Source organism: Mastigoproctus giganteus, unplaced genomic scaffold, assembly GCF_048544385.1.
Source record: "Mastigoproctus giganteus isolate SK-2022 unplaced genomic scaffold, ASM4854438v1 scaffold_56, whole genome shotgun sequence".
NCBI classification, from domain to species: domain Eukaryota; kingdom Metazoa; phylum Arthropoda; class Arachnida; order Uropygi; family Thelyphonidae; genus Mastigoproctus; species Mastigoproctus giganteus.
In genome coordinates, this window is record NW_028328333.1 from 76080 (window position 1) to 100386 (window position 24307).

The 24307-nt window shown below is 40.2% G+C and overlaps 19 non-coding genes and 2 pseudogenes across 19 annotated transcripts; all 21 read left to right on the forward strand.

The window, feature by feature from the left end:
• The first annotated feature begins 3396 nt into the window (after window positions 1-3396).
• Window positions 3397-3515, forward strand: LOC150074813 (5S ribosomal RNA; annotated as a pseudogene).
• Window positions 3516-4104: 589 nt separating this feature from the next.
• On the forward strand, window positions 4105-4223 carry LOC150074814 (5S ribosomal RNA). The gene has a single exon (XR_016547995.1). It is a non-coding gene; the product is annotated as a 5S ribosomal RNA (ribosomal RNA).
• Window positions 4224-4812: 589 nt separating this feature from the next.
• LOC150074815 (5S ribosomal RNA) lies at window positions 4813-4931 on the forward strand. The gene has a single exon (XR_016547972.1). It is a non-coding gene; the product is annotated as a 5S ribosomal RNA (ribosomal RNA).
• A 588-nt stretch (window positions 4932-5519) lies between these two features.
• LOC150074816 (5S ribosomal RNA) lies at window positions 5520-5638 on the forward strand. Its single transcript, XR_016547996.1, has one exon. It is a non-coding gene; the product is annotated as a 5S ribosomal RNA (ribosomal RNA).
• Window positions 5639-6227: 589 nt separating this feature from the next.
• LOC150074817 (5S ribosomal RNA) lies at window positions 6228-6346 on the forward strand. The gene has a single exon (XR_016547973.1). It is a non-coding gene; the product is annotated as a 5S ribosomal RNA (ribosomal RNA).
• A 588-nt stretch (window positions 6347-6934) lies between these two features.
• On the forward strand, window positions 6935-7053 carry LOC150074818 (5S ribosomal RNA). Its single transcript, XR_016548002.1, has one exon. It is a non-coding gene; the product is annotated as a 5S ribosomal RNA (ribosomal RNA).
• A 588-nt stretch (window positions 7054-7641) lies between these two features.
• LOC150074819 (5S ribosomal RNA) lies at window positions 7642-7760 on the forward strand. The gene has a single exon (XR_016548000.1). It is a non-coding gene; the product is annotated as a 5S ribosomal RNA (ribosomal RNA).
• Window positions 7761-8349: 589 nt separating this feature from the next.
• Window positions 8350-8468, forward strand: LOC150074820 (5S ribosomal RNA). Its single transcript, XR_016547990.1, has one exon. It is a non-coding gene; the product is annotated as a 5S ribosomal RNA (ribosomal RNA).
• Window positions 8469-9056: 588 nt separating this feature from the next.
• LOC150074821 (5S ribosomal RNA) lies at window positions 9057-9175 on the forward strand. Its single transcript, XR_016547974.1, has one exon. It is a non-coding gene; the product is annotated as a 5S ribosomal RNA (ribosomal RNA).
• Window positions 9176-9763: 588 nt separating this feature from the next.
• Window positions 9764-9882, forward strand: LOC150074822 (5S ribosomal RNA). The gene has a single exon (XR_016547991.1). It is a non-coding gene; the product is annotated as a 5S ribosomal RNA (ribosomal RNA).
• A 589-nt stretch (window positions 9883-10471) lies between these two features.
• LOC150074823 (5S ribosomal RNA) lies at window positions 10472-10590 on the forward strand. The gene has a single exon (XR_016547998.1). It is a non-coding gene; the product is annotated as a 5S ribosomal RNA (ribosomal RNA).
• A 591-nt stretch (window positions 10591-11181) lies between these two features.
• On the forward strand, window positions 11182-11300 carry LOC150074824 (5S ribosomal RNA). The gene has a single exon (XR_016547976.1). It is a non-coding gene; the product is annotated as a 5S ribosomal RNA (ribosomal RNA).
• Window positions 11301-11888: 588 nt separating this feature from the next.
• LOC150074825 (5S ribosomal RNA) lies at window positions 11889-12007 on the forward strand. The gene has a single exon (XR_016547992.1). It is a non-coding gene; the product is annotated as a 5S ribosomal RNA (ribosomal RNA).
• Window positions 12008-12595: 588 nt separating this feature from the next.
• On the forward strand, window positions 12596-12714 carry LOC150074826 (5S ribosomal RNA). The gene has a single exon (XR_016547977.1). It is a non-coding gene; the product is annotated as a 5S ribosomal RNA (ribosomal RNA).
• Window positions 12715-13302: 588 nt separating this feature from the next.
• On the forward strand, window positions 13303-13421 carry LOC150074827 (5S ribosomal RNA). The gene has a single exon (XR_016547978.1). It is a non-coding gene; the product is annotated as a 5S ribosomal RNA (ribosomal RNA).
• A 589-nt stretch (window positions 13422-14010) lies between these two features.
• LOC150074828 (5S ribosomal RNA) lies at window positions 14011-14129 on the forward strand. Its single transcript, XR_016547979.1, has one exon. It is a non-coding gene; the product is annotated as a 5S ribosomal RNA (ribosomal RNA).
• Window positions 14130-14717: 588 nt separating this feature from the next.
• On the forward strand, window positions 14718-14836 carry LOC150074829 (5S ribosomal RNA). Its single transcript, XR_016547980.1, has one exon. It is a non-coding gene; the product is annotated as a 5S ribosomal RNA (ribosomal RNA).
• A 6819-nt stretch (window positions 14837-21655) lies between these two features.
• LOC150074830 (5S ribosomal RNA) lies at window positions 21656-21774 on the forward strand (annotated as a pseudogene).
• Window positions 21775-22363: 589 nt separating this feature from the next.
• LOC150074831 (5S ribosomal RNA) lies at window positions 22364-22482 on the forward strand. Its single transcript, XR_016547981.1, has one exon. It is a non-coding gene; the product is annotated as a 5S ribosomal RNA (ribosomal RNA).
• Window positions 22483-23071: 589 nt separating this feature from the next.
• Window positions 23072-23190, forward strand: LOC150074832 (5S ribosomal RNA). Its single transcript, XR_016547982.1, has one exon. It is a non-coding gene; the product is annotated as a 5S ribosomal RNA (ribosomal RNA).
• A 589-nt stretch (window positions 23191-23779) lies between these two features.
• On the forward strand, window positions 23780-23898 carry LOC150074833 (5S ribosomal RNA). Its single transcript, XR_016547983.1, has one exon. It is a non-coding gene; the product is annotated as a 5S ribosomal RNA (ribosomal RNA).
• The last annotated feature ends 409 nt before the right edge of the window (window positions 23899-24307 follow it).

Here is a 24307-nt window from a genome sequence, read left to right on the forward strand (position 1 = left end):
CAGACGGACTCACTGCTGAATTTTACAAGAAATACTTCCACATATTTGAAGACCAATTTGTAGACATGATAATAGCAATAGGAAAAACAGAAAATACACCCCAAAATTTTAACCTAGGATACATATGTACCATCCCAAAAACCGAGAATAAAGAAAATCTAAAAGACATAAACCAATGGAGAGGCATTACTCTTCTGAACACAGACTTCAAAATCTTGTCAAAAATCTTAGCGTCAAGAGTACAAATCCACTTAGTGAAAATAATCACTGATGCCCAAACGTGCGGAATTAAGGGGCGAAAAATTGAAGACACCATAATGCAGGTAAGATGCATTTATGAATATTACAAAGTAACTGAAAAACCATGCATTCTAATGGGACTGGACATAGAAAAAGCCTTTGATTCAGTCAGCCATGATTACCTACATAAAGTTATAAAAGCAACAGGATTCGGAATCGGGTTCCAAACATGGATAAGAACGTTGTACAATAAGGCTCAATCAAGATTAATAATTAACAAAAAGCTGTCTGCCCCATTCAATATCCAATGCTCCATTAGGCAAGGTGACAACCTCTCAATGATTCTGTTTGCCTTGGCTATAGAACCACTGATAAGGTCAATCCAATCAAACAAAAAAATTAGCGGAACGCGCATAGGCGAAGAGAGAGAAACTAAGGTCCTGGCGTACGCTGACGATATCACGGTGACGCTGACAACGGCTCAATCTGTAAATGAAATACTAAAAATCATGAAATCTTTCGAAAAGGCGAGCGGCCTAAAAATAAATGAAAGGAAAACAAACGCAACATTAATCGGAAAGTGGAAAAAAACACCCACCTTGCCTGAAAATATAAACAGTAAAAACGAATTTAGAATACTAGGAATCACACTAGGTGAAGAAGAATGTTACGCTAACCAATGGGAAGCATTGTGCAAGAAAGTGACCCAAAAATTATCAACCTGGAGAGGAAGACATCTCTCAGTAAAAGGGAAGGCAAGAGTGTGCAACCAGTATATAATGTCCAAACTATGGTACCTGATCGGACACATCCCATACAATGGGAAATATGCAGACAGGATTCATAGAGAATGCGCCCAGTTTATTTGGAATTCATCCTACGAACCAATGAGAAGGTCAACCCTCTTTCACGACAGTGAAGCTGGAGGCCTTGGGCTCGTTAACATCCACATAAAAACACTAATAAACAATGCGAAAATTGCAGAAAAAGCCCAAAACTCAGGAAAAGGGTGGACACCTTATGTACTAATGTTTAAACAAAAGTTACTCCCTCACAGATATGCCTACTCACTGGAAGCAAAAATAAACAGAATACCAGAAATGTTCAGAGAAATCGTGGAAGGTGAAGAGTATGCAAAAGACAGAATAGATCTCGGGAAAATTCTGGAAACAAACTCAAGAGTGACCTACACAAAAATGATAAGAAGCACTATACCACCACCACAACACAGGGAAATTCAAAGGGGAAATATAAGACTATCACCAGTACTAGAAAAAGTGTTTAAATTACCAATAAAACCGAAATATAAGACCTTCTTTTATAAAGTTCATCACTGTTGTCTGCCAACCAGAATATGGCTGGTTGCAAAAGGCATACCTATCTACAGTCCAGCCAAATGCAACTTCTGCAACGATCCAGAAACAATACACCACCTAATGATATACTGCAACGTCACATCTAAAATATGGAACGTAGTGACTCCACTGATCTCTTCATCGTCAATGATCACCGAAAAACTTGTATTCTGGTTAAAAGATGGAAAAATAGAAACAACAAAAATGATCATAATAATCATTACAATGTACGCAATATGGTCGCACAGATGCGATGAAATATACGGGAGAAATGAAGCAGGAAACATATTGATGAAAGTAAACAAATATCTCAAAGAAATCACTCATGATACCATCTACAAGAAAGCAATAACCCCGAGGGAATGGCAGAAAACAGGAGTCCTCTCTGGAGAGCAAGACAGTTACAAATACAAACCAATCGCAAATTAATCATCACAATGCCATAAATGTTTTTAAATGTGAAAACTGAACTAATAAAAGTTAAACAAAGAAATAAGATAACGTAACACAATGAAACTAATAAATTAATGTATCTTAAGAAACATTATAGGTATATGATAAATCACTATGTGTATTTCAATAAGGATTGTCAATTAGCACGAATGTATATATAACGTAAGATCTCAATAACAATTTGTACTTTAAAAATCATGTACAATATAGTTTAACAATAGCAATAAAAAAAGAAAAGCTTATGTGTAAATTAGAATAAAAAAGAAATATGGTCAAGTTATATAAAGGAGAAAGAACCTGTATAAATACAGAACAATGGAACAATATATAAACCATTCATATATAATGTGTCCAATATGAGCAACACAACTTGTGTATTCGCTTTATATGTAAACAAAAAAGAGAGATAAGTTAAAACTGAAATAATGTAACCTGGTGTCGTGAAGTAGAGCTAAATGTAAATGAATGTAAAGCAATAATAATATGTTAAACAAAAACAAAAGATGTTATCTGACAAATGAAGGTATGTAAAAATTGGAACGGAAAATGATACAATGTAATTTATAAATAATGTCATGTATGTTTACATAACAAGCTTGTATACCTAATGAGTGTAATTTATAAATAATGTAATGTATATTTACATAACAAGCTGGTATACCTAATGAGTGTAATTTATAAATAATGTAATGTATATTTACATAACAAGCTGGTATACCTAATGAGTGTAATTTATAAATAATGTAATGTATATTTACATAACAAGCTGGAATACCTAATGAGTGTAATTTATAAATAATGTAATGTATATCTATATAACAAGCTGGTATACCTAATGAGTGTAATTTATAAATAATGTAATATATATTTATATAACAAGCTGGTATACCTAATGAGTGTAACTTATAAATAATGTAATGTATATTTATATAACAAGCTGGTATGCATCATAATTGTAGGACATATCCGTTCTACTGATAAAAAAATTCATATATCAACAAGTTGTATAGTAAAATGGAAAAGTGTACCAAAATAAAAAGGAAATATGTGAGCAAGCCTCACGTATAGAGACAATATCACATGAGCCAAAACAAATTCAGGACTGTAGTGCAATATAAGAAGGTCAATCAAATGGAAGTAAATAAAACGTATGCTAATAAGAAACGCCACTCTCAGGCGAGGATGTAACCTGAAAAGGAAAATAGAATGTGAAAAAAAAAAAAAAAAAAAAAAAATATATGTAACAAAATGAAACAGAAAATGATACTATGTAATTTGTAAATAATGTATATATTGTAATTTATATTTGTATCATAAGCTGGTATATCCAAAGTATGTATATAGAAACGAATAAAATAGTACTAGGCTGAATACACCGGTTCTCGTCCGATCACCGAAGTTAAGCAGCGTTAGGCCCGGTCAGTACTTCGGAGGGTGACCACCTGGGAATACCGGGTGTAGTTGGCTTTTTGCCCTTTTTTTGAAATTAGTTAATGCAGAAACAGAAAAAAAAAAAAAATTAGTTAATGCAGAAACGCTGCTCATATTTTTCCTCAAGATCACAGCATCGATTTTCAAAAACATCAGTGCAACTACACTGAGGCCGGCCTCAGTGTAATTTAGTTTGCGGCAATTAAGCGTAATTTACAGGGATGCATAGCGCTGTCGCACCGTAGGGCGTCGAACTTACCACAGCACCTTTTTCTCAGTAATCACTTGCCGATAGATACTAGGAGAGTGAGTGAGACCGGTAATAGCCTTAGACTGGACGCTGACGATGTGCCCTAATCTCGTAACCAGGTCAGCCTCTTTGGTCACGAGGATTGTTTCCTCCCCTCAAATTTCTGTTTCGAACGCGTATTATTATTTCTATTATTATTATTATGATTACCGCGTGTTCAGTTATGTAGCTGCAGCAGTACGAATTAGACGAATTCTTGCCTTAGATTCCATGTAACAGAACCGAGATTTCATGGCGTTTCCGATAGGAAACGTTATGAAATCCATGGAAGAGCAAAGTCAGCCACAAGTAGCCCTATTACAGGCTCTTCTACCAGCCAACAATCATACTAGGCTGAATACACCGGTTCTCGTCCGATCACCGAAGTTAAGCAGCGTTAGGCCCGGTCAGTACTTGGGAGGGTGACCACCTGGGAATACCGGGTGTAGTTGGCTTTTTGCCCTTTTTTTGACATTAGTTAATGCAGAAACAGAAAAAAAAAAAAAATTAGTTAATGCAGAAACGCTGCTCATATTTTTCCTCAAGATCACAGCATCGATTTTCAAAAACATCAGTGCAACTACACTGAGGCCGGCCTCAGTGTAATTTAGTTTGCGGCAATTAAGCGTAATTTACAGGGATGCATAGCGCTGTCGCACCGTAGGGCGTCGAACTTACCACAGCACCTTTTTCTCAGTAATCACTTGCCGATAGATACTAGGAGAGTGAGTGAGACCGGTAATAGCCTTAGACTGGACGATGACGATGTGCCCTAATCTCGTAACCAGGTCAGCCTCTTTGGTCACGAGGATTGTTTCCTCCCCTCAAATTTCTGTTTCGAACGCGTATTATTATTTCTATTATTATTATTATGATTACCGCGTGTTCAGTTATGTAGCTGCAGCAGTACGAATTAGACGAATTCTTGCCTTAGATTCCATGTAACAGAACCGAGATTTCATGGCGTTTCCGATAGGAAACGTTATGAAATCCATGGAAGAGCAAAGTCAGCCACAAGTAGCCCTATTACAGGCTCTTCTACCAGCCAACTATCATACTAGGCTGAATACACCGGTTCTCGTCCGATCACCGAAGTTAAGCAGCGTTAGGCCCGGTCAGTACTTGGGAGGGTGACCACCTGGGAATACCGGGTGTAGTTGGCTTTTTGCCCTTTTTTTGACATTAGTTAATGCAGAAACAGAAAAAAAAAAAAATTAGTTAATGCAGAAACGCTGCTCATATTTTTCCTCAAGATCACAGCATCGATTTTCAAAAACATCAGTGCAACTACACTGAGGCCGGCCTCAGTGTAATTTAGTTTGCGGCAATTAAGCGTAATTTACAGGGATGCATAGCGCTGTCGCACCGTAGGGCGTCGAACTTACCACAGCACCTTTTTCTCAGTAATCACTTGCCGATAGATACTAGGAGAGTGAGTGAGACCGGTAATAGCCTTAGACTGGACGCTGACGATGTGCCCTAATCTCGTAACCAGGTCAGCCTCTTTGGTCACGAGGATTGTTTCCTCCCCTCAAATTTCTGTTTCGAACGCGTATTATTATTTCTATTATTATTATTATGATTACCGCGTGTTCAGTTATGTAGCTGCAGCAGTACGAATTAGACGAATTCTTGCCTTAGATTCCATGTAACAGAACCGAGATTTCATGGCGTTTCCGATAGGAAACGTTATGAAATCCATGGAAGAGCAAAGTCAGCCACAAGTAGCCCTATTACAGGCTCTTCTACCAGCCAACAATCATACTAGGCTGAATACACCGGTTCTCGTCCGATCACCGAAGTTAAGCAGCGTTAGGCCCGGTCAGTACTTGGGAGGGTGACCACCTGGGAATACCGGGTGTAGTTGGCTTTTTGCCCTTTTTTTGACATTAGTTAATGCAGAAACAGAAAAAAAAAAAAAATTAGTTAATGCAGAAACGCTGCTCATATTTTTCCTCAAGATCACAGCATCGATTTTCAAAAACATCAGTGCAACTACACTGAGGCCGGCCTCAGTGTAATTTAGTTTGCGGCAATTAAGCGTAATTTACAGGGATGCATAGCGCTGTCGCACCGTAGGGCGTCGAACTTACCACAGCACCTTTTTCTCAGTAATCACTTGCCGATAGATACTAGGAGAGTGAGTGAGACCGGTAATAGCCTTAGACTGGACGATGACGATGTGCCCTAATCTCGTAACCAGGTCAGCCTCTTTGGTCACGAGGATTGTTTCCTCCCCTCAAATTTCTGTTTCGAACGCGTATTATTATTTCTATTATTATTATTATGATTACCGCGTGTTCAGTTATGTAGCTGCAGCAGTACGAATTAGACGAATTCTTGCCTTAGATTCCATGTAACAGAACCGAGATTTCATGGCGTTTCCGATAGGAAACGTTATGAAATCCATGGAAGAGCAAAGTCAGCCACAAGTAGCCCTATTACAGGCTCTTCTACCAGCCAACTATCATACTAGGCTGAATACACCGGTTCTCGTCCGATCACCGAAGTTAAGCAGCGTTAGGCCCGGTCAGTACTTGGGAGGGTGACCACCTGGGAATACCGGGTGTAGTTGGCTTTTTGCCCTTTTTTTGACATTAGTTAATGCAGAAACAGAAAAAAAAAAAAATTAGTTAATGCAGAAACGCTGCTCATATTTTTCCTCAAGATCACAGCATCGATTTTCAAAAACATCAGTGCAACTACACTGAGGCCGGCCTCAGTGTAATTTAGTTTGCGGCAATTAAGCGTAATTTACAGGGATGCATAGCGCTGTCGCACCGTAGGGCGTCGAACTTACCACAGCACCTTTTTCTCAGTAATCACTTGCCGATAGATACTAGGAGAGTGAGTGAGACCGGTAATAGCCTTAGACTGGACGCTGACGATGTGCCCTAATCTCGTAACCAGGTCAGCCTCTTTGGTCACGAGGATTGTTTCCTCCCCTCAAATTTCTGTTTCGAACGCGTATTATTATTTCTATTATTATTATTATGATTACCGCGTGTTCAGTTATGTAGCTGCAGCAGTACGAATTAGACGAATTCTTGCCTTAGATTCCATGTAACAGAACCGAGATTTCATGGCGTTTCCGATAGGAAACGTTATGAAATCCATGGAAGAGCAAAGTCAGCCACAAGTAGCCCTATTACAGGCTCTTCTACCAGCCAACTATCATACTAGGCTGAATACACCGGTTCTCGTCCGGTCACCGAAGTTAAGCAGCGTTAGGCCCGGTCAGTACTTGGGAGGGTGACCACCTGGGAATTCCGGGTGTAGTTGGCTTTTTGCCCTTTTTTTGACATTAGTTAATGCAGAAACAGAAAAAAAAAAAAATTAGTTAATGCAGAAACGCTGCTCATATTTTTCCTCAAGATCACAGCATCGATTTTCAAAAACATCAGTGCAACTACACTGAGGCCGGCCTCAGTGTAATTTAGTTTGCGGCAATTAAGCGTAATTTGCAGGGATGCATAGCGCTGTCGCACCGTAGGGCGTCGAACTTACCACAGCACCTTTTTCTCAGTAATCACTTGCCGATAGATACTAGGAGAGTGAGTGAGACCGGTAATAGCCTTAGACTGGACGCTGACGATGTGCGCTAATCTCGTAACCAGGTCAGCCTCTTTGGTCACGAGGATTGTTTCCTCCCCTCAAATTTCTGTTTCGAACGCGTATTATTATTTCTATTATTATTATTATGATTACCGCATGTTCAGTTATGTAGCTGCAGCAGTACAAATTAGACGAATTCTTGCCTTAGATTCCATGTAACAGAACCGAGATTTCATGGCGTTTCCGATAGGAAACGTTATGAAATCCATGGAAGAGCAAAGTCAGCCACAAGTAGCCCTATTACAGGCTCTTCTACCAGCAAACTATCATACTAGGCTGAATACACCGGTTCTCGTCCGATCACCGAAGTTAAGCAGCGTTAGGCCCGGTCAGTACTTGGGAGGGTGACCACCTGGGAATACCGGGTGTAGTTGGCTTTTTGCCCTTTTTTTGACATTAGTTAATGCAGAAACAGAAAAAAAAAAAAAATTAGTTAATGCAGAAACGCTGCTCATATTTTTCCTCAAGATCACAGCATCGATTTTCAAAAACATCAGTGCAACTACACTGAGGCCGGCCTCAGTGTAATTTAGTTTGCGGCAATTAAGCGTAATTTGCAGGGATGCATAGCGCTGTCGCACCGTAGGGCGTCGAACTTACCACAGCACCTTTTTCTCAGTAATCACTTGCCGATAGATACTAGGAGAGTGAGTGAGACCGGTAATAGCCTTAGACTGGACGCTGACGATGTGCGCTAATCTCGTAACCAGGTCAGCCTCTTTGGTCACGAGGATTGTTTCCTCCCCTCAAATTTCTGTTTCGAACGCGTATTATTATTTCTATTATTATTATTATGATTACCGCGTGTTCAGTTATGTAGCTGCAGCAGTACGAATTAGACGAATTCTTGCCTTAGATTCCATGTAACAGAACCGAGATTTCATGGCGTTTCCGATAGGAAACGTTATGAAATCCATGGAAGAGCAAAGTCAGCCACAAGTAGCCCTATTACAGGCTCTTCTACCAGCCAACTATCATACTAGGCTGAATACACCGGTTCTCGTCCGGTCACCGAAGTTAAGCAGCGTTAGGCCCGGTCAGTACTTGGGAGGGTGACCACCTGGGAATACCGGGTGTAGTTGGCTTTTTGCCCTTTTTTTGACATTAGTTAATGCAGAAACAGAAAAAAAAAAAAATTAGTTAATGCAGAAACGCTGCTCATATTTTTCCTCAAGATCACAGCATCGATTTTCAAAAACATCAGTGCAACTACACTGAGGCCGGCCTCAGTGTAATTTAGTTTGCGGCAATTAAGCGTAATTTACAGGGATGCATAGCGCTGTCGCACCGTAGGGCGTCGAACTTACCACAGCACCTTTTTCTCAGTAATCACTTGCCGATAGATACTAGGAGAGTGAGTGAGACCGGTAATAGCCTTAGACTGGACGCTGACGATGTGCCCTAATCTCGTAACCAGGTCAGCCTCTTTGGTCACGAGGATTGTTTCCTCCCCTCAAATTTCTGTTTCGAACGCGTATTATTATTTCTATTATTATTATTATGATTACCGCGTGTTCAGTTATGTAGCTGCAGCAGTACGAATTAGACGAATTCTTGCCTTAGATTCCATGTAACAGAACCGAGATTTCATGGCGTTTCCGATAGGAAACGTTATGAAATCCATGGAAGAGCAAAGTCAGCCACAAGTAGCCCTATTACAGGCTCTTCTACCAGCCAACTATCATACTAGGCTGAATACACCGGTTCTCGTCCGATCACCGAAGTTAAGCAGCGTTAGGCCCGGTCAGTACTTGGGAGGGTGACCACCTGGGAATACCGGGTGTAGTTGGCTTTTTGCCCTTTTTTTGACATTAGTTAATGCAGAAACAGAAAAAAAAAAAAATTAGTTAATGCAGAAACGCTGCTCATATTTTTCCTCAAGATCACAGCATCGATTTTCAAAAACATCAGTGCAACTACACTGAGGCCGGCCTCAGTGTAATTTAGTTTGCGGCAATTAAGCGTAATTTACAGGGATGCATAGCGCTGTCGCACCGTAGGGCGTCGAACTTACCACAGCACCTTTTTCTCAGTAATCACTTGCCGATAGATACTAGGAGAGTGAGTGAGACCGGTAATAGCCTTAGACTGGACGCTGACGATGTGCCCTAATCTCGTAACCAGGTCAGCCTCTGTGGTCACGAGGATTGTTTCCTCCCCTCAAATTTCTGTTTCGAACGCGTATTATTATTTCTATTATTATTATTATGATTACCGCGTGTTCAGTTATGTAGCTGCAGCAGTACGAATTAGACGAATTCTTGCCTTAGATTCCATGTAACAGAACCGAGATTTCATGGCGTTTCCGATAGGAAACGTTATGAAATCCATGGAAGAGCAAAGTCAGCCACAAGTAGCCCTATTACAGGCTCTTCTACCAGCCAACTATCATACTAGGCTGAATACACCGGTTCTCGTCCGGTCACCGAAGTTAAGCAGCGTTAGGCCCGGTCAGTACTTGGGAGGGTGACCACCTGGGAATACCGGGTGTAGTTGGCTTTTTGCCCTTTTTTTGACATTAGTTAATGCAGAAACAGAAAAAAAAAAAAATTAGTTAATGCAGAAACGCTGCTCATATTTTTCCTCAAGATCACAGCATCGATTTTCAAAAACATCAGTGCAACTACACTGAGGCCGGCCTCAGTGTAATTTAGTTTTGCGGCAATTAAGCGTAATTTACAGGGATGCATAGCGCTGTCGCACCGTAGGGCGTCGAACTTACCACAGCACCTTTTTCTCAGTAATCACTTGCCGATAGATACTAGGAGAGTGAGTGAGACCGGTAATAGCCTTAGACTGGACGCTGACGATGTGCCCTAATCTCGTAACCAGGTCAGCCTCTTTGGTCACGAGGATTGTTTCCTCCCCTCAAATTTCTGTTTCGAACGCGTATTATTATTTCTATTATTATTATTATGATTACCGCGTGTTCAGTTATGTAGCTGCAGCAGTACGAATTAGACGAATTCTTGCCTTAGATTCCATGTAACAGAACCGAGATTTCATGGCGTTTCCGATAGGAAACGTTATGAAATCCATGGAAGAGCAAAGTCAGCCACAAGTAGCCCTATTACAGGCTCTTCTACCAGCCAACTATCATACTAGGCTGAATACACCGGTTCTCGTCCGATCACCGAAGTTAAGCAGCGTTAGGCCCGGTCAGTACTTGGGAGGGTGACCACCTGGGAATACCGGGTGTAGTTGGATTTTTGCCCTTTTTTTGACATTAGTTAATGCAGAAACAGAAAAAAAAAAAAAATTAGTTAATGCAGAAACGCTGCTCATATATTTTTCCTCAAGATCACAGCATCGATTTTCAAAAACATCAGTGCAACTACACTGAGGCCGGCCTCAGTGTAATTTAGTTTGCGGCAATTAAGCGTAATTTACAGGGATGCATAGCGCTGTCGCACCGTAGGGCGTCGAACTTACCACAGCACCTTTTTCTCAGTAATCACTTGCCGATAGATACTAGGAGAGTGAGTGAGACCGGTAATAGCCTTAGACTGGACGATGACGATGTGCCCTAATCTCGTAACCAGGTCAGCCTCTTTGGTCACGAGGATTGTTTCCTCCCCTCAAATTTCTGTTTCGAACGCGTATTATTATTTCTATTATTATTATTATGATTACCGCGTGTTCAGTTATGTAGCTGCAGCAGTACGAATTAGACGAATTCTTGCCTTAGATTCCATGTAACAGAACCGAGATTTCATGGCGTTTCCGATAGGAAACGTTATGAAATCCATGGAAGAGCAAAGTCAGCCACAAGTAGCCCTATTACAGGCTCTTCTACCAGCCAACTATCATACTAGGCTGAATACACCGGTTCTCGTCCGATCACCGAAGTTAAGCAGCGTTAGGCCCGGTCAGTACTTGGGAGGGTGACCACCTGGGAATACCGGGTGTAGTTGGCTTTTTGCCCTTTTTTTGACATTAGTTAATGCAGAAACAGAAAAAAAAAAAAATTAGTTAATGCAGAAACGCTGCTCATATTTTTCCTCAAGATCACAGCATCGATTTTCAAAAACATCAGTGCAACTACACTGAGGCCGGCCTCAGTGTAATTTAGTTTGCGGCAATTAAGCGTAATTTACAGGGATGCATAGCGCTGTCGCACCGTAGGGCGTCGAACTTACCACAGCACCTTTTTCTCAGTAATCACTTGCCGATAGATACTAGGAGAGTGAGTGAGACCGGTAATAGCCTTAGACTGGACGCTGACGATGTGCCCTAATCTCGTAACCAGGTCAGCCTCTTTGGTCACGAGGATTGTTTCCTCCCCTCAAATTTCTGTTTCGAACGCGTATTATTATTTCTATTATTATTATTATGATTACCGCGTGTTCAGTTATGTAGCTGCAGCAGTACGAATTAGACGAATTCTTGCCTTAGATTCCATGTAACAGAACCGAGATTTCATGGCGTTTCCGATAGGAAACGTTATGAAATCCATGGAAGAGCAAAGTCAGCCACAAGTAGCCCTATTACAGGCTCTTCTCCCAGCCAACTATCATACTAGGCTGAATACACCGGTTCTCGTCCGGTCACCGAAGTTAAGCAGCGTTAGGCCCGGTCAGTACTTGGGAGGGTGACCACCTGGGAATACCGGGTGTAGTTGGCTTTTTGCCCTTTTTTTGACATTAGTTAATGCAGAAACAGAAAAAAAAAAAAATTAGTTAATGCAGAAACGCTGCTCATATTTTTCCTCAAGATCACAGCATCGATTTTCAAAAACATCAGTGCAACTACACTGAGGCCGGCCTCAGTGTAATTTAGTTTGCGGCAATTAAGCGTAATTTGCAGGGATGCATAGCGCTGTCGCACCGTAGGGCGTCGAACTTACCACAGCACCTTTTTCTCAGTAATCACTTGCCGATAGATACTAGGAGAGTGAGTGAGACCGGTAATAGCCTTAGACTGGACGCTGACGATGTGCGCTAATCTCGTAACCAGGTCAGCCTCTTTGGTCACGAGGATTGTTTCCTCCCCTCAAATTTCTGTTTCGAACGCGTATTATTATTTCTATTATTATTATTATGATTACCGCGTGTTCAGTTATGTAGCTGCAGCAGTACGAATTAGACGAATTCTTGCCTTAGATTCCATGTAACAGAACCGAGATTTCATGGCGTTTCCGATAGGAAACGTTATGAAATCCATGGAAGAGCAAAGTCAGCCACAAGTAGCCCTATTACAGGCTCTTCTACCAGCCAACTATCATACTAGGCTGAATACACCGGTTCTCGTCCGATCACCGAAGTTAAGCAGCGTTAGGCCCGGTCAGTACTTGGGAGGGTGACCACCTGGGAATACCGGGTGTAGTTGGCTTTTTGCCCTTTTTTTGACATTAGTTAATGCAGAAACAGAAAAAAAAAAAAATTAGTTAATGCAGAAACGCTGCTCATATTTTTCCTCAAGATCACAGCATCGATTTTCAAAAACATCAGTGCAACTACACTGAGGCCGGCCTCAGTGTAATTTAGTTTGCGGCAATTAAGCGTAATTTACAGGGATGCATAGCGCTGTCGCACCGTAGGGCGTCGAACTTACCACAGCACCTTTTTCTCAGTAATCACTTGCCGATAGATACTAGGAGAGTGAGTGAGACCGGTAATAGCCTTAGACTGGACGCTGACGATGTGCCCTAATCTCGTAACCAGGTCAGCCTCTTTGGTCACGAGGATTGTTTCCTCCCCTCAAATTTCTGTTTCGAACGCGTATTATTATTTCTATTATTATTATTATGATTACCGCGTGTTCAGTTATGTAGCTGCAGCAGTACGAATTAGACGAATTCTTGCCTTAGATTCCATGTAACAGAACCGAGATTTCATGGCGTTTCCGATAGGAAACGTTATGAAATCCATGGAAGAGCAAAGTCAGCCACAAGTAGCCCTATTACAGGCTCTTCTACCAGCCAACTATCATACTAGGCTGAATACACCGGTTCTCGTCCGATCACCGAAGTTAAGCAGCGTTAGGCCCGGTCAGTACTTGGGAGGGTGACCACCTGGGAATACCGGGTGTAGTTGGCTTTTTGCCCTTTTTTTGACATTAGTTAATGCAGAAACAGAAAAAAAAAAAAAATTAGTTAATGCAGAAACGCTGCTCATATTTTTCCTCAAGATCACAGCATCGATTTTCAAAAACATCAGTGCAACTACACTGAGGCCGGCCTCAGTGTAATTTAGTTTGCGGCAATTAAGCGTAATTTACAGGGATGCATAGCGCTGTCGCACCGTAGGGCGTCGAACTTACCACAGCACCTTTTTCTCAGTAATCACTTGCCGATAGATACTAGGAGAGTGAGTGAGACCGGTAATAGCCTTAGACTGGACGATGACGATGTGCCCTAATCTCGTAACCAGGTCAGCCTCTTTGGTCACGAGGATTGTTTCCTCCCCTCAAATTTCTGTTTCGAACGCGTATTATTATTTCTATTATTATTATTATGATTACCGCGTGTTCAGTTATGTAGCTGCAGCAGTACGAATTAGACGAATTCTTGCCTTAGATTCCATGTAACAGAACCGAGATTTCATGGCGTTTCCGATAGGAAACGTTATGAAATCCATGGAAGAGCAAAGTCAGCCACAAGTAGCCCTATTACAGGCTCTTCTACCAGCCAACTATCATACTAGGCTGAATACACCGGTTCTCGTCCGATCACCGAAGTTAAGCAGCGTTAGGCCCGGTCAGTACTTGGGAGGGTGACCACCTGGGAATACCGGGTGTAGTTGGCTTTTTGCCCTTTTTTTGACATTAGTTAATGCAGAAACAGAAAAAAAAAAAAATTAGTTAATGCAGAAACGCTGCTCATATTTTTCCTCAAGATCACAGCATCGATTTTCAAAAACATCAGTGCAACTACACTGAGGCCGGCCTCAGTGTAATTTAGTTTGCGGCAATTAAGCGTAATTTACAGGGATGCATAGCGCTGTCGCACCGTAGGGCGTCGAACTTACCACAGCACCTTTTTCTCAGTAATCACTTGCCGATAGATACTAGGAGAGTGAGTGAGACCGGTAATAGCCTTAGACTGGACGCTGACGATGTGCCCTAATCTCGTAACCAGGTCAGCCTCTTTGGTCACGAGGATTGTTTCCTCCCCTCAAATTTCTGTTTCGAACGCGTATTATTATTTCTATTATTATTATTATGATTACCGCGTGTTCAGTTATGTAGCTGCAGCAGTACGAATTAGACGAATTCTTGCCTTAGATTCCATGTAACAGAACCGAGATTTCATGGCGTTTCCGATAGGAAACGTTATGAAATCCATGGAAGAGCAAAGTCAGCCACAAGTAGCCCTATTACAGGCTCTTCTACCAGCCAACTATCATACTAGGCTGAATACACCGGTTCTCGTCCGATCACCGAAGTTAAGCAGCGTTAGGCCCGGTCAGTACTTGGGAGGGTGACCACCTGGGAATACCGGGTGTAGTTGGCTTTTTGCCCTTTTTTTGACATTAGTTAATGCAGAAACAGAAAAAAAAAAAAAATTAGTTAATGCAGAAACGCTGCTCATATTTTTCCTCAAGATCACAGCATCGATTTTCAAAAACATCAGTGCAACTACACTGAGGCCGGCCTCAGTGTAATTTAGTTTGCGGCAATTAAGCGTAATTTACAGGGATGCATAGCGCTGTCGCACCGTAGGGCGTCGAACTTACCACAGCACCTTTTTCTCAGTAATCACTTGCCGATAGATACTAGGAGAGTGAGTGAGACCGGTAATAGCCTTAGACTGGACGATGACGATGTGCCCTAATCTCGTAACCAGGTCAGCCTCTTTGGTCACGAGGATTGTTTCCTCCCCTCAAATTTCTGTTTCGAACGCGTATTATTATTTCTATTATTATTATTATGATTACCGCGTGTTCAGTTATGTAGCTGCAGCAGTACGAATTAGACGAATTCTTGCCTTAGATTCCATGTAACAGAACCGAGATTTCATGGCGTTTCCGATAGGAAACGTTATGAAATCCATGGAAGAGCAAAGTCAGCCACAAGTAGCCCTATTACAGGCTCTTCTACCAGCCAACTATCATACTAGGCTGAATACACCAGTTCTCTGGATGATCTTGACCAGTGCAGACGTGTGTTTCCCTTTCTCCGCTATTGTGGGGATTAGTTGGCTAGTGCCGTCTTCCGAAGGGTGTGGTTCGGCAACCCCTCTGGTTTACAACCGTTCAAGGCTACAATGTCTAACGGAGGAAGTACAGAAGTTAAGACCAGCCGTAAAGCTATGTCAAAAACAACCACCGGGAATGTAGTGAAATCGCCGCAAGTCCTATCAACGGAGGAACTAGTAGACTCCTTGAACATTCCAATCGACCTTGACTGGAGTAAATCGTGCATTCTCCGATGTGACCCAAGCGGAGCTCCATATTCGGAATCTGATATTATTTGCAGCCTGAAAGGTAAGATTAAAGGTTCAGATGTATGGCACCTAGGATCTGTGAAATTTAATTCTGTATTCATTATCTCCTTTAAGGAGCATAATATTAAAGAAAGATTCTGTTCTCTTAAGAAAATTACTGTTCGTGGCCTTGCATGCGCTATTATCCCGATTAACAAGACTCGGAAAATAGAGGTCGTTATTCACTGGCTCCCACCCCAAATTCCGAACCGCCTAGTGGCGATGCATTTCGAGAAATTCGGGACCATAAAATACCTCGAGAACATATCCACCATAAAGGACAGAGAATGGTCCCACATTCTCAGTAACAAAAAGAAAATGATAATAGAACTTAATGATGAAGTACAGGTCACAGATATACCCTATGTCATTAGGGTGCAGAAAATGACTGGAATTGTAGTCATAAGCGGAAGACCACCATCCTGCTTTAGATGCAAAAAAATTGGGCACCTTCGCAAAGAGTGCACTGCACCAAAATGCGAAAAATGCAGTAAAATAGGTCATGAAGCGGAAAACTGCATAGGCCGCACGTATGCAGGCATAATATCAAAAAACCTGAAAAACGACTTCTGTGAAGACACAGATACCTGCAATATCGATGATGTCCAGGAAACGGAGTGCATCGAAGAACCGGGAAATAAAAAAAAAAAATAAAAATGATTCGGGATTAGTGGAAGAAAACCCGTCAAATATAACACCAATAATTGACGCAACACAGTTAACCCCACCAAAAATAAACCAAAGCCATAAATCACCATTAGAAAACACCTGTGAAGGCAGGCCGCAAATGTTAACAACACCTGCTGTGAATAACGACAATACAGAATCAATACAGCCTCTAGATACGCCCAACGTGCCCGAAGGAAAGGAAAGTGAGAAAGAAAGTGAAGAAGTAAAGAAAACATCGGAGAGAAGGAAAAAAACAAAATTCGTTCCCAACTTGGTCGTAAGGAACAAGCGGGACAAAGGAAAAGAAAAGGAAGCCGCAAAACCGGATAACTAAAGAAACCAGAAGAACCACTAAATATAGAATAACCCAAGTTTACCTCCAGACAAATATTAATTCCTAAACAATGAAAATAATATCCCTAAACTGCAATGGACTGAAAGGCAATGACTCTCAGAAATTATTGATAAATTTATTAGTAAACCTAAAACCTGATATTGTTATGCTTCAAGACACCAGGATAAATGACTTAAAAGAAGTAGCCATGTTCGAACAAAAACTAAATAAAAATTATATCTCTATTTTTGAACCAGCCCAAAATAATTCAGTTGCAGGAGTAATAACACTAATTTATAAAAGAGCCCGGAATATACAAATACACGCTCACGAAACTCTGATTCCACACAGAGCATTAGGAGTAGACATAACATGGAACTCAAAAACCTTATCGTTGATCAACATATATGGGCCTACAAGACACAACGAAAAAAACACTTTTGGACAGAACTGGAACATATACTAACAGATAAGCACACAATTATAGCGGCAGGAGACATGAATTTCTTAGAAGACAAAACAAGGGATCAAGAAAAGGCAACAGATACACCCATTCCCACATTTTCTAAAATATTCAAAACATTACATTTATATGACGCCTACCGTACTCTACACCCAACAAAGAAAGAATACACATTCTTTTCTGCAAACAACGCGTCCAGACTTGATAGACTTTACTACCCAGACCACCTGGGGATCACAGTAGGAAACGTCATGCATACACCAGTTTCCTTCACTGACCACCACATGCTGATAGTTAAGCTATTAGGTGAAGTCCAAGAAAGCGCATTTGTAAACAGGGAATACCCGCTCTGGAAACTGAATGCAAGTCTCCTACAGGAAGACGAGTTTCAAGCAGAAATCAAAAAAATCAGCAGAGAAACAAAAAACGCTGAAAACCCAATAGAAGGGTGGTATAGATTTAAACAGGAGGTAAAAAAAATGGCTATTAAATTGGGGAAACAAATGAAACATAAACAGAACGAAGAAAAGAGAAACATAATAAAAGAATTACAAAGAACATACACACCCGATAGAAATATTAAAAACACAATGGAAAGAACAAAACTTAAAGAAAAACTAAAAGATATTGAAAAGAAAGAAATAGAAGGCGCATGGCTTAGAGCTAGAATTAAGGCCATCGAAAATGATGAAGGCAAAAGCAGTACAGCTTGGTTATTTGAAAAAGAAAGATGCAAGAAAAGAACCGTAAAAGCCATAACAAAAAACAATGAAACATACAAAAATGATGCAGATATAATAGCTATCTTCCACAATCACTACACGGAAACATTTGAAAGAAAACACAGCTGTGAGACCGAATCAGACACTTTCTTACAGCTGTTAAATAAATTAAAACCAGATGAAGCAGAAGAAATCGACAAACCTATATCCATACAAGAATGCAGACAAGCAATCAGAAAACTCCCAACACAAAAATCACCAGGACCAGACGGACTCACTGCTGAATTTTACAAGAAATACTTCCACATATTTGAAGACCAATTTGTAGACATGATAATAGCAATAGGAAAAACAGAAAATACACCCCAAAATTTTAACCTAGGATACATATGTACCATCCCAAAAACCGAGAATAAAGAAAATCTAAAAGACATAAACCAATGGAGAGGCATTACTCTTCTGAACACAGACTTCAAAATCTTGTCAAAAATCTTAGCGTCAAGAGTACAAATCCACTTAGTGAAAATAATCACTGATGCCCAAACGTGCGGAATTAAGGGGCGAAAAATTGAAGACACCATAATGCAGGTAAGATGCATTTATGAATATTACAAAGTAACTGAAAAACCATGCATTCTAATGGGACTGGACATAGAAAAAGCCTTTGATTCAGTCAGCCATGATTACCTACATAAAGTTATAAAAGCAACAGGATTCGGAATCGGGTTCCAAACATGGATAAGAACGTTGTACAATAAGGCTCAATCAAGATTAATAATTAACAAAAAGCTGTCTGCCCCATTCAATATCCAATGCTCCATTAGGCAAGGTGACAACCTCTCAATGATTCTGTTTGCCTTGGCTATAGAACCACTGATAAGGTCAATCCAATCAAACAAAAAAATTAGCGGAACGCGCATAGGCGAAGAGAGAGAAACTAAACCTGGCGTACGCTGACGATATCACGGTGACGCTGACAACGGCTCAATCTGTAAATGAAATACTAAAAATCATGAAATCTTTCGAAAAGGCGAGCGGCCTAAAAATAAATGAAAGGAAAACAAACGCAACATTAATCGGAAAGTGGAAAAAAACACCCACCTTGCCTGAAAATATAAACAGTAAAAACGAATTTAGAATACTAGGAATCACACTAGGTGAAGAAGAATGTTACGCTAACCAATGGGAAGCATTGTGCAAGAAAGTGACCCAAAAATTATCAACCTGGAGAGGAAGACATCTCTCAGTAAAAGGGAAGGCAAGAGTGTGCAACCAGCATATAATGTCCAAACTATGGTACCTGATCGGACACATCCCATACAATGGGAAATATGCAGACAGGATTCATAGAGAATGCGCCCAGTTTATTTGGAATTCATCCTACGAACCAATGAGAAGGTCAACCCTCTTTCACGACAGTGAAGCTGGAGGCCTTGGGCTCGTTAACATCCACATAAAAACACTAATAAACAATGCGAAAATTGCAGAAAAAGCCCAAAACTCAGGAAAAGGGTGGACACCTTATGTACTAATGTTTAAACAAAAGTTACTCCCTCACAGATATGCCTACTCACTGGAAGCAAAAATAAACAGAATACCAGAAATGTTCAGAGAAATCGTGGAAGGTGAAGAGTATGCAAAAGACAGAATAGATCTCGGGAAAATTCTGGAAACAAACTCAAGAGTGACCTACACAAAAATGATAAGAAGCACTATACCACCACCACAACACAGGGAAATTCAAAGGGGAAATATAAGACTATCACCAGTACTAGAAAAAGTGTTTAAATTACCAATAAAACCGAAATATAAGACCTTCTTTTATAAAGTTCATCACTGTTGTCTGCCAACCAGAATATGGCTGGTTGCAAAAGGCATACCTATCTACAGTCCAGCCAAATGCAACTTCTGCAACGATCCAGAAACAATACACCACCTAATGATATACTGCAACGTCACATCTAAAATATGGAACGTAGTGACTCCACTGATCTCTTCATCGTCAATGATCACCGAAAAACTTGTATTCTGGTTAAAAGATGGAAAAATAGAAACAACAAAAATGATCATAATAATCATTACAATGTACGCAATATGGTCGCACAGATGCGATGAAATATACGGGAGAAATGAAGCAGGAAACATATTGATGAAAGTAAACAAATATCTCAAAGAAATCACTCATGATACCATCTACAAGAAAGCAATAACCCCGAGGGAATGGCAGAAAACAGGAGTCCTCTCTGGAGAGCAAGACAGTTACAAATACAAACCAATCGCAAATTAATCATCACAATGCCATAAATGTTTTTAAATGTGAAAACTGAACTAATAAAAGTTAAACAAAGAAATAAGATAACGTAACACAATGAAACTAATAAATTAATGTATCTTAAGAAACATTATAGGTATATGATAAATCACTATGTGTATTTCAATAAGGATTGTCAATTAGCACGAATGTATATATAACGTAAGATCTCAATAACAATTTGTACTTTAAAAATCATGTACAATATAGTTTAACAATAGCAATAAAAAAAGAAAAGCTTATGTGTAAATTAGAATAAAAAAGAAATATGGTCAAGTTATATAAAGGAGAAAGAACCTGTATAAATACAGAACAATGGAACAATATATAAACCATTCATATATAATGTGTCCAATATGAGCACACAACTTGTGTATTCGCTTTATATGTAAACAAAAAAGAGAGATAAGTTAAAACTGAAATAATGTAACCTGGTGTCGTGAAGTAGAGCTAAATGTAAATGAATGTAAAGCAATAATAATATGTTAAACAAAAACAAAAGATGTTATCTGACAAATGAAGGTATGTAAAAATTGGAACGGAAAATGATACAATGTAATTTATAAATAATGTCATGTATGTTTACATAACAAGCTTGTATACCTAATGAGTGTAATTTATAAATAATGTAATGTATATTTACATAACAAGCTGGTATACCTAATGAGTGTAATTTATAAATAATGTAATGTATATTTACATAACAAGCTGGTATACCTAATGAGTGTAATTTATAAATAATGTAATGTATATTTACATAACAAGCTGGAATACCTAATGAGTGTAATTTATAAATAATGTAATGTATATCTATATAACAAGCTGGTATACCTAATGAGTGTAATTTATAAATAATGTAATATATATTTATATAACAAGCTGGTATACCTAATGAGTGTAACTTATAAATAATGTAATGTATATTTATATAACAAGCTGGTATGCATCATAATTGTAGGACATATCCGTTCTACTGATAAAAAAATTCATATATCAACAAGTTGTATAGTAAAATGGAAAAGTGTACCAAAATAAAAAGGAAATATGTGAGCAAGCCTCACGTATAGAGACAATATCACATGAGCCAAAACAAATTCAGGACTGTAGTGCAATATAAGAAGGTCAATCAAATGGAAGTAAATAAAACGTATGCTAATAAGAAACGCCACTCTCAGGCGAGGATGTAACCTGAAAAGGAAAATAGAATGTGAAAAAAAAAAAAAAAAAAAAAAAAATATATGTAACAAAATGAAACAGAAAATGATACTATGTAATTTGTAAATAATGTATATATTGTAATTTATATTTGTATCATAAGCTGGTATATCCAAAGTATGTATATAGAAACGAATAAAATAGTACTAGGCTGAATACACCGGTTCTCGTCCGATCACCGAAGTTAAGCAGCGTTAGGCCCGGTCAGTACTTCGGAGGGTGACCACCTGGGAATACCGGGTGTAGTTGGCTTTTTGCCCTTTTTTTGAAATTAGTTAATGCAGAAACAGAAAAAAAAAAAAAATTAGTTAATGCAGAAACGCTGCTCATATTTTTCCTCAAGATCACAGCATCGATTTTCAAAAACATCAGTGCAACTACACTGAGGCCGGCCTCAGTGTAATTTAGTTTGCGGCAATTAAGCGTAATTTACAGGGATGCATAGCGCTGTCGCACCGTAGGGCGTCGAACTTACCACAGCACCTTTTTCTCAGTAATCACTTGCCGATAGATACTAGGAGAGTGAGTGAGACCGGTAATAGCCTTAGACTGGACGCTGACGATGTGCCCTAATCTCGTAACCAGGTCAGCCTCTTTGGTCACGAGGATTGTTTCCTCCCCTCAAATTTCTGTTTCGAACGCGTATTATTATTTCTATTATTATTATTATGATTACCGCGTGTTCAGTTATGTAGCTGCAGCAGTACGAATTAGACGAATTCTTGCCTTAGATTCCATGTAACAGAACCGAGATTTCATGGCGTTTCCGATAGGAAACGTTATGAAATCCATGGAAGAGCAAAGTCAGCCACAAGTAGCCCTATTACAGGCTCTTCTACCAGCCAACTATCATACTAGGCTGAATACACCGGTTCTCGTCCGATCACCGAAGTTAAGCAGCGTTAGGCCCGGTCAGTACTTGGGAGGGTGACCACCTGGGAATACCGGGTGTAGTTGGCTTTTTGCCCTTTTTTTGACATTAGTTAATGCAGAAACAGAAAAAAAAAAAAAATTAGTTAATGCAGAAACGCTGCTCATATTTTTCCTCAAGATCACAGCATCGATTTTCAAAAACATCAGTGCAACTACACTGAGGCCGGCCTCAGTGTAATTTAGTTTGCGGCAATTAAGCGTAATTTACAGGGATGCATAGCGCTGTCGCACCGTAGGGCGTCGAACTTACCACAGCACCTTTTTCTCAGTAATCACTTGCCGATAGATACTAGGAGAGTGAGTGAGACCGGTAATAGCCTTAGACTGGACGATGACGATGTGCCCTAATCTCGTAACCAGGTCAGCCTCTTTGGTCACGAGGATTGTTTCCTCCCCTCAAATTTCTGTTTCGAACGCGTATTATTATTTCTATTATTATTATTATGATTACCGCGTGTTCAGTTATGTAGCTGCAGCAGTACGAATTAGACGAATTCTTGCCTTAGATTCCATGTAACAGAACCGAGATTTCATGGCGTTTCCGATAGGAAACGTTATGAAATCCATGGAAGAGCAAAGTCAGCCACAAGTAGCCCTATTACAGGCTCTTCTACCAGCCAACTATCATACTAGGCTGAATACACCGGTTCTCGTCCGATCACCGAAGTTAAGCAGCGTTAGGCCCGGTCAGTACTTGGGAGGGTGACCACCTGGGAATACCGGGTGTAGTTGGCTTTTTGCCCTTTTTTTGACATTAGTTAATGCAGAAACAGAAAAAAAAAAAAAATTAGTTAATGCAGAAACGCTGCTCATATTTTTCCTCAAGATCACAGCATCGATTTTCAAAAACATCAGTGCAACTACACTGAGGCCGGCCTCAGTGTAATTTAGTTTGCGGCAATTAAGCGTAATTTACAGGGATGCATAGCGCTGTCGCACCGTAGGGCGTCGAACTTACCACAGCACCTTTTTCTCAGTAATCACTTGCCGATAGATACTAGGAGAGTGAGTGAGACCGGTAATAGCCTTAGACTGGACGATGACGATGTGCCCTAATCTCGTAACCAGGTCAGCCTCTTTGGTCACGAGGATTGTTTCCTCCCCTCAAATTTCTGTTTCGAACGCGTATTATTATTTCTATTATTATTATTATGATTACCGCGTGTTCAGTTATGTAGCTGCAGCAGTACGAATTAGACGAATTCTTGCCTTAGATTCCATGTAACAGAACCGAGATTTCATGGCGTTTCCGATAGGAAACGTTATGAAATCCATGGAAGAGCAAAGTCAGCCACAAGTAGCCCTATTACAGGCTCTTGTACCAGCCAACTATCATACTAGGCTGAATACACCGGTTCTCGTCCGATCACCGAAGTTAAGCAGCGTTAGGCCCGGTCAGTACTTGGGAGGGTGACCACCTGGGAATACCGGGTGTAGTTGGCTTTTTGCCCTTTTTTTGACATTAGTTAATGCAGAAACAGAAAAAAAAAAAAATTAGTTAATGCAGAAACGCTGCTCATATTTTTCCTCAAGATCACAGCATCGATTTTCAAAAACATCAGTGCAACTACACTGAGGCCGGCCTCAGTGTAATTTAGTTTGCGGCAATTAAGCGTAATTTACAGGGATGCATAGCGCTGTCGCACCGTAGGGCGTCGAACTTACCACAGCACCTTTTTCTCAGTAATCACTTGCCGATAGATACTAGGAGAGTGAGTGAGACCGGTAATAGCCTTAGACTGGACGCTGACGATGTGCCCTAATCTCGTAACCAGGTCAGCCTCTTTGGTCACGAGGATTGTTTCCTCCCCTCAAATTTCTGTTTCGAACGCGTATTATTATTTCTATTATT